The following is a 10,000-nucleotide window of genomic DNA, read 5'->3' on the forward strand; positions in this document are numbered from 1 at the left end:
AAAGACTAATTTCAAACATAAAGCACTCCCTTGGCACGCTGCACCATAACACCATAACTCACATGCCGTTGTGACTCCCATGCATCGCCGTGCTGCGGAGATTAAATTTGATACATTCTGTGTAATCTTTTTAAGTCACTTTGGATAAAAGCATCCGTTGAATGAATCACCGATGATAGCAAGTCTTGCCGACATTTTATGGCCGCATTATGTTATATGTACACACAGGTATAATGTGCTGTGGTGTGAATCATATCCTCGGGGAGTTTCATTGGCTAAACTTCACCGGGCTGCTCATAGTCAGAGGTGATACGGCTCTATCTGGAGCTGCGGGCATGATTCACCCATCTCTCCTGAGCCCTGTGGACTTTAGTGTGTGTGTGTGTGTGTGCGCGCATATGTGTGTGTGTGTGAGTAAGTGAGCTTATGTGTGTGTTTTATTCTCTCAGCTGTGGGTATGATTCAGTGGCAGTCTCTCACGCGCTCTCTCTCTCTCTATCACACACACACACACACACACACACACGGGAGCCTTGCCTGGTGTGTGTTTTGTAATTCTGTGGGACTAAATCACAGGTCGTCTCATCTGATCCACTGGGGCCAGGAGGGGACTCCCTGCAGTCCCAGGCACTCCCCCTGATTAAAACAGGGCAATCGGTCTTAGTGTCACTTCTCCTGAGGACAGAGTCCCATCTCCTCCACGCCTGTGACAGCAGCACACCAGCCACAGGCAGGCCCAGGAGGGGAGGGGTGGGTTGGGGTGGGGAGAGGAGGGGGAAGGGGGGTCTGGCACCATGCCACCAATCTCTGCTGCTGCTACCCAACACCTCCAAGATGTGGCCTGGGAGAGTCATAGTCTCACTCAGACAAGACACTAATGGACCTGGGCCACTCTGGTCTGTCTTCATGGACAGGACTGTGTGTGTGTGTGTGTGTGTGTGTGTGTGTGTGTGTGTGTGTGTATGCGCACATATGCACATCTGTGTAACTGCCATAGCCAAGAGCCCTTGTTTCAGCTTCTGAAGAGAGTGTGTGTTTTTGTGTGTGTGTGGTGGTGGTCTGGGTGTGTGTGTGTGTGTGTGTGTTTGTGTGTGTGTAATGGTGGGGGGTGTAATTGAGTATATGGTCGGGCGTGTCCAGGTCTGTGGTTTAATTTGATGGTATGGAAGGAATTAATGGCAGGAGTTAAACCTAGCTGGTAAAAGTTTAATTAGCCAAATTACAGGAAATGATACTCAGAGACCAAAGTCTTGCACGCATTGCTTCAAGATGTGCGTTCTTCCAAGGGCACCCCGTAAAGCGGCAGGGCCTGGAAAAATCCATGAAAATATCTGGAGACCGCGAGGAGATATGAATCACGCTCATAAATCTGCCCCGTGTCCTGTCATTAAGTGCACCGCTTATTAAAACGATCGCACTGACACAGTCCAGTGCACTTGGGTTTATGTGGCCCTGCTTATGGTAATCCCTTCTCTATATGCTCTACTGACACACAGAGAGCAGCGCATCTGGGGAGGAGGTCACACATATGAGCACACACACACACACACACACACACACACACACACACACTTTCTAAGACAGAACTCTGCAAACATACACACTCACAAACAAACACACGTAGAGAAAGCAAGAGAGAGACAGACACACACACACACACACACACACACACACAGAGAGACAGACAGACAGACAGACATATGCTCACACACAAGCTCTGGACACCTCAGTGTTTACCCTCTCCTACCGTGCCATGAACCACACTTGAATGTTTAACGACACTGAAAAGAACAGCTTGAGGGGGAAGACGGCTGCCCCTGAAATGGGTAACAGATGATAGACCCAGACAGATCTGCTGCAGCAGCAGCGCGGTGGAAAAGTGTCAGCCCTGCCTCATGTGGTCAGGGAGGGTTCGAGACCAAGACACAGACCTGCCCGGCATCTGCCCTCATGACTTTAGGAGGAGAGTGTTCCAGAAAATAAAATAAAAAAATGAAATGAAAACGGGGAAATTAATTGCACTTTCAAGGGAAAGGGCTTGGTGTTAAACGCCCCCCCACCCACCTACACACACACAGCTGGTCTATGCAGCAAAGGTGAAAATGAACCATATTCAAATCAGAAATGTTAAACACTAGTATAGCTATTATAGAAAGAGAAGGGGGTTCTCGGCTTCTCGCCATGTCTTCAGGAAACCATGGCAACCTCACATCTAATTTAATTTATCCAACAGGTCAAAGTGACACAGTGTCAACGTGTGTGTCTGTGTCTGTGTATGTGTGTATGTGTGTGTGTCTGTCTGTGTGTGAGTGTGTGTGTGCACTTTCCTTTCTCTCTCACTTTGGGCCCCGCACAGCTGCGGTAGGTGCTGAAAATGGCATAAAATAGCAAATGCAGTCTGATTTAGAAATACCAACCCCTCCAACGAGGAAAGAAAACAATGGCAGCTCAAACACATCTATAGCGCAGTGGCTGGCAAGATGCCACCCACAACAAACCGAATCGGCCACATTTATCCTGACCTGGCATATTCCGAAATCCCCCCCCAATGAAAAAAGCGGCTTGCTGAGCCATGCTGTGCAGGCGGCAGCCTCCCTTTCAGGGAACACAAAACCTGGATCTGCGAAATGGTCTTGGTGGCCGCAGGCCCTGAATGGACTCACTGATCCGGCACTGACTGGCCCTGCCCGCTGGCTTGCCTCAGCCTCTGCCTCTGCCTCGGACTCGGCCTCGCCCCACTACAGCGAGAAAGGGAGGGGGGGGGGGGGGGTTGGGGGGGGTGGTATGGGTGTGGGGGGGGTAGGGAGGTACCCCTGTCCAGCACAGAAACCCTCCGGCCACAGGCTGGGTGTGGACTATACTCTTCAAACCCAGTCTAGAAAAGGAAACGGGTCTAGATGTACAGTAGATCTTTGCCACTGGTCAGAAAGAATGTTTCCACAGTCTAGTCACTGGGATTCAGCCAACGCTTTCCAAAGGGACTGGGATATAAAGCAGAGGGTTGTTAAATCGATGCCGTCTGACCCCCTTTCTTAGGTGCCGCCATTACTGCTCGTACACCACACCCAGTTTCTCAAAAGGGCAAGGACATTTTGAAGACACTTGCCCCCATCTTCAAACTTGATGAGTTGGACTGAAGTAGAGTTGTGGACAAAGGCCAGCAAAAAGCCAGAGCTTACAAAACATCGCTGTAACAGAAAGGAAAAATAATTGCCGGTACATGGAAGATAGAGTGGACTAGATTCAAGGTGAAATTGGATTGTAAACAAATCCGGGGGGACCGAAGATTAAAGGAAGCCGAAGGTATGCCCTTTCTGGACCCTGAGAAGGTTGCGAGCCTCCACTCAGACCTTGTTGACTGCTCCCAGGCACTGTGAAGAACTCCACATAAGAGGGGAGTCCTCAGGAGTGGCAGATGTTCAGAGTGGAGGGGGGTAGAGTGGAGTTGGGGGGGGAGGGGGTGAGGTGCGTGTGGGGGGGTTGAGGAGGTCTGTAGTCGTCCTCGGTGGTGGTTATGAGGGAGGAGGAGGAGGGAGGACTGCTCGCTGTGAGAGCACAGTACCTGCAAGAAAACCAGCTGGATTCCACCGCATGCCGCAGACCCAGTGATTCATCCAGTCGACTGAAACGCGCTTCTCAAAAACCAACAGCCCTGAGATAGCATCTCTAACCCTCCCCGGCTATCCACCAGAGTAGGAGAGAGAGAGAGAGAGAGAGAGAGAGAGAGAGGTTTCTCCCTCCGCCCCCTTCTCCTCCACTTTCCTTTTTACTCTCTCTCTTTCTCTTTCTCTCCAAGATGTACTTAATTAGAAAATAGCGGGCAAAGTTCCTCAAGCTATTCCTTTTCTTCCTTTTCTTTCTCTCTCTCATCTCCATCTTGCTGACATGCTACCTTTGCTCTCGAACCTAACAAGAAACTTATTCCCCAAGAACTAATACCAACAGTTCCACTGGTAAATCCCATTAGAAGAAACAGCCAATTATTTAAAAGGCCGTAGAGATCTACAGGATTTGGAATTTGCTAAGGAGAATTAGTTTATTCATCTGGGAATATATTTTTTCAGCATGGGTAATTGTGGGCTACATCTACACACAAATACACAGGCAACAGCACAAACAACAGTCACACGCATAACGTGCGCGCACTAACACACACACACACACACACACACACACACACACACACACACACACACACACACACACACACACACACACACACACACACACACACACACACACACACACACACACACACACACACACACACACACACACACACACACACACACACACACACACACACACACACACACACACACACACACACACACACACACACACACACACCGACATCCCGAAATCTCTGTTCCTCAATGTCACGCTCAGCATCACCCAAAGCCTGCATGCTGGGGAGAAGATCTTTAATCATGTCGCTCCAAGTCCAGGCAAATTACTGGCTTGTGATCACAATCGATAAGCCGATAGCTGTTGCCGAGCGCTGGAGAGAGACATTGTGAGTTAAATGAAAGCACCACCGTGGCCACCGCCAGGGGTTTTTGTTCAGCCAACAGCTCTCGTAATTTATAGAGGGAGCAGAATGGTGGGACGTGCCCCTCTGCCGTCTCAGAGAGCCCCCCCTCCGCCACCCCCCCCCCTAAAAAAAGGCAACGCCACAGCTGCTTTGAGACGACTAACGGGCCCTGCGTGAGGGCGCATAGATGAGAGAAATGAGAGAAAAATACACGTACATGAATTTTGCAAACATTAATGTATTTGTGAAGCTTGGCCGTGCGTGTGTGTGTGGGATTGCTGCCGATGCCATAGTGAGTGTAGACTTGGTGTTGTTTGTCAAGGACTTGTCCTCATTACGAGATGAGCACCCAGAATAACTAACCGATGAGACATTTATACAGAGAGTTTACATTCACTAAGCAGATGCTTTCATCCAAGGCAACTAGCGGTATACAATATACCGTACATTCCTTAATAGCCTTTAATATGCTTTGGTTAAAATGAAAGAAACTCACACACGACACATCATAAGTCCAATGTGTAAATTTCTATGCTATAACGGTCAAAAGGGCTTGATTTCCATGCTTGGAATCTTGCTGCACACAGGTCTCAAAGCGAGAGATAAACGTTTATAGAAGATCTGATTTGTAGTATGTGACTACAGAGGAGTTGAGCCTTGGCCTGTATTGGCATGTTCCATGTTTCAGTTGTCACCAGCACAGGTTTGGCTAAATCAAACGTGAGCTCTGCCTACATTATTCATGCCCCACCTTTGATCCCTATCCCCACACGGGGGTTTTGGGGGAAGACAGGCTCGGCGTGGCGAGAGACCGCTCACCTTGGCCTTCCTTACAAACCCCTGTGGGAAAATGAAGAAGAGGTAGAGGAGGAGGAAGAGAGAGAGAGAGAGGAAGAGTGAGAGAGAAAGAGAGAGATAGATAGAGAGAGAGAGAGAGAGAGAGAGAGAGAGAGAGAGAGAGAAAAAGAAGTCCCTTGGAGCGCCACCCTGCCGCTACTAGAGCCAGGACATTTCACTTTCCCCCCCAGGAGATTCAAATGTGTTTCCCCATGCGGACACGATAACCACTTTCCAATTTCCAGCCTCATCTGCAGCCCGCCAATTTCCAGTCCCCGGCGTCGCCGCCACCGCCGCCGCCTGCCTAGACGCCCGCCCGCCCGCCCATCTGCCCGCTCGCTCGCTCGCTCGCCACGGCAGCGGCTGTAATATGAATCCGTGCATATATACAGGGCATTACGGGCACGCGCTCCGCTCTGCTCCGCTCTCCCTCTCCCACTCTCCCTCTCTCCGCTCCCAATCTCTCCCGGCGAGATGGATCGCTCGCAGCCCGCCTGTTATTTCACACTAGTCATTATACCATAAGAATTAAGTGACCCTTAACCTAGAAATGTAGTAAAAGCCGGGTGGATGTATGGAAGGAGGAGGGAGGGGGTGAGGAGGGGGGGGGTGTGTTGGAGTTAAGAAATAAGAGCCAAGAATCGGCACATCTGTAGTCTGGGGCCCCCGGGGGGGCAGTTTTTTTTCATGGCAATGTCAAGGAGCGGGGAGAGAGATGGGCCAATGTCAGTGGCTGTGTGTTGGCCCAGGGGCCACGGGGGGAATAAAGTGTTGGGGCTGATTGGAGCTGAATGGAGTTTGATGACTCTTGACATTTCAATGAAATCATTCAATCACAAATAGAGTCACATGCCCCCCCCCCCCCACCCCCCCCCCCCCACATACACACACTCTCACACACAGCCCCCCTGATGCCGACCTGCTTACATACAAATGCTCCCATGCGCGCTTTCAAGCTCACCAGGACAGGAACAGAGGAACAGAGCGATAGAGGGGAGAGAGGGGGAGTGAGATAGAGAGAGAGAGAGAGAGATAGAGAGAGAGAGAGATTTACACACACGGAGAAAGACAAGATGAAAACACACACCCAGGAAAGAGAACTAGAGAGAGAGAATGAGATGAAATATTACAGAGACATTCTCTTTCTCGGCTCCCGTTCTAAACTAATAATGAACCCACTGTGGTAGACGACTGTGTCCCAGCTGTGGGCCAGATGCCTTTCAGATTCAGCTGCTGTTTGGGTACTTTCTTCTGATCCATCTTCCACAAGCCTGTAATGATCACGCAACTCTCAGAACATAAACACACACACAAGCACACACACACACACACACATCTATACAGGCACACAGGCATACACAAGCGCGCACACACACACACACGCGCGGACACACACACACACACACTCACTGTGAAGCTGGAGAACAACACGTCTCTGACACTTTAAACACAGCCTGTCCTCCATCTCCAAAAAGACATCACTGTGTGCCAAGCAATATCCCAAATCTCTCTGTTCAGTCATTTTTACAGGGCAAAGCCTCAACCTAGCACCGGGAGAGAGTGGATTCATATCACACAAAGAGAAGCACTGACTGAAAAGACTGAGCAGCGCTTCGGTTTATGAGGCCGCATTTTGCGCAGTGCTGTTCTCCGTGAGACTTTTGAAAAGCTGAGGTATTTACATGAGACATGTCTCCCTCACCTCTCCCATTCAGAGGTGAATGTGGTGGAGGTGGAGGAGGTGGTGGAGGTGGAGGTGGTGGAGGAGGTGGAGGAGGAGATGGAGGAGGGTTGTTGTTGCACCACCTGCAGAGATCTCACCCTTAAGACTTCAGATCCATATCAGGTCTAGCCAACAACACCATCTAAACCCCCTTAGCTGCTGCAGTGGAGTACAACTGAGAAGCAGAAACTGGAAAAGTGGATCAGGGAAAAGGCACAGAAATACCAATCAAGCGTCAGAGCAGAACAGCTTGACAAATAGCATCTTGGATTACCAAGCCGCAACCGATCAAATAAACATCTACAATTAATCAATTAAAACCGCCGCCTACAGAGAGAACCAGATGAGCTCATTTGCATTTCTGGAGTTTTTTTTTCTCCCCTTCCTTCCTTCCTTCCTTCCCTGCAATTTCTCATCTCTCGCTTCTCGACAGAATGTACACACCCTCATTTCCTACCATGGGGAGAATCATTAACATAGGACGGCAAACTGTCTCTGACAAAGCATGTGTTTGAAACTGTATGTTTGTGTGTGTGTGTGTGTGTGTGTGTGTGTGTGTAGGTGTGTGTGTATGCTGTGCACAGTGCAACATATGGATGTGTGTCAGAGAGAGAGAGACAAAGAGAGAGAGAGAGAGAGAATGTTCAGTTTTCTTAGCACTTTCACGCACAAAGAAATAATGGACCCCTGCTAATCAGCGCAATGAATTTTATCACGCGCCAACGTCTTTGATTTGACCAGCATGTTCATTTCAGATAAGTGGCGTTAGGAAATGCACGAGATGGAGGGAGAGATAGATGAGTTCTTTTCATTGGGGCCGGCATTAGAGCGATCGCTGCGATGCATCAGCCGTATCCCTTCACCACAGGCACAAACCGCTCAAGCCTTCATTCCACGTCTTTAAAGTTTCAACAGAGCAGCCGCTGAGGAGAGAAAATAATGGCTACATGAAGTCTTGACAAGGAGCCTGACAGCAAAACCTGCTGTACGCACAAACAAACATGTTGCAACGTGTAACTCTGACGGATGCCACTGTTACTATGGGAAATGCAAATTGGCACACGAAATGCAAGTTCAAGCGCAAACCAATCACACTTGTGAAGATGAAGAGCATCGTTTTCCTCCATTATTTCATCTATTCAGGGCTGTTTTTTTGGAGGAGTGCTCACACACAATGGATGCTTGAACCAGGTAATTACGGATGATTGACAAAGAGGGAGAGATAATGCAATCAGTTGCTTTTGCAATTGTCACAGGAATGGGAGCCGTGTGAGAGAGAGAGAGAGAGAGAGAGAGAGAGAGAGAGAGAGAGAGAGAGAGCGAGGCTGAGTGTTGCACCATGGGCTTGCTGTCTCTTAAAAGTCAGCCTCAATAAAGGCGAAGTCACCTCGTCTCTTTTGTGCCGTATTCATCTTCCCCTTTTGTGTGACACCCTTGTCACTGTGTGTGTACTCTGAATGTGTACACCCTGTGTGCTCCCGTGCCTGTGACTGTGTGTTTGGATTAGAGCGTGATTGAATATGCGTGTGTGCGCCTGTGTGTGTCTGTGTGTGTATGCGTGAGCGTGGGCATGTGTGTGAGTATGGGTGATCAAGTGTAAGTACATACACACATATGTGTGCATGTGTGCATGTCACTGAAAAGGCCTATGCAGTCATGTGTATGTGTCAACGCAGGAATTTGTGTGTGTGTATAATATTTGCATTTGTATGCTTTTGTGCAGACATGCCTGTGCTTCCCTGCATATGGCTCACATGTAGCATGTTTATGTTTGTGTCTGTCTATGTCTGTGTGTGTGTGTGTATGTGTGTGTGTGTGTGTGTGTGTGTGTGTGTGTGTGTGTGTGTGTGTGTGTGTGTGCGTGCGTGTGTGTGTGTGTGTGTGTGTGTGTGTGTGTGTGTGTGTGCGAGCGCGCGCGCACGATGCTGCCGGTCCCCTGCAGTCCACGGCTCTTTTCATTGGGGGCTCAGACGCACTGATGTGCCTGTCACTCCCAATCTACGCGCGTGGCAGCCCCCGTGCCTATTTTTACAAATGTATTCATATTCATTAGCCCTGAGTGTCATTCATAACAGGGCCTCCTTCAAGTAGGGGAGAGGGCCCCGCCACTGTGGCTGGAGACGGCTCCTCTCTCATCTGGCAAATTAATAACCCAGGCAATCACGGCGAAAAGGTGGCCCCTGTCACACCACAATGGCTTTTGATTTCCAACACCGACTCGTGCGAGCCCTTGTTGAAAACAGAATCCCTTCACCAAAAAAAAAAATTTTAAAAAAAAGAAAAAAGAGAACGATATCCCCTAATCAAATAAATAAAATTTTCAACCACGAGGGGTATAAATCTCGACAAGATCGGGGCCAGTTTTATAGCGTTTGAAATGTGAAATCGTTAATTTAAGTGAGAATTAATTAGACCTCTTTTATCTCCTTGACCCGCCGCGTTATTCTGCCTCATAACATCTCGACGGCGGGCTCTTAATTGCGGAGAATAACGGAGGGTGTGAACGCCGCCTGCTAATGAGCGCAATTAGCCGTTGGGCGTGCATGTGAGACTCGCTCCCTTGTTCGTTTGTTCGTTCTATCTCTCCGTTTCTCTCTTTTTGTCTTTTTTCCCCTTTCGTACTGTCTGTTGTTCTTCATTTATATATATGAGTGTGTCTCTGTTTTTGCCTGTTTTCCCTCTCTCTCTCTCTCATGCATGCCCCCCTCCCTGCCTCCCTCCCCTTTGTCTCCTGAGTAAATATGCAGTCGGAGGCCTCGTTTTATCCGTGTGGTATTTCTCTCCGCCTCTAATTTAGCATCAGCACCTTATCGCGCCGGTAGGCGCTAATGAATCACATATATACGCGCGAGGAGCTTCTTGCGTGACCTCATGAATCAGCACTCAAGGATATCCAGTCATCTCGA

This window comes from Sardina pilchardus, chromosome 3 (genome assembly GCF_963854185.1).
Source record: "Sardina pilchardus chromosome 3, fSarPil1.1, whole genome shotgun sequence".
In the NCBI taxonomy this organism is placed as follows: domain Eukaryota; kingdom Metazoa; phylum Chordata; class Actinopteri; order Clupeiformes; family Clupeidae; genus Sardina; species Sardina pilchardus.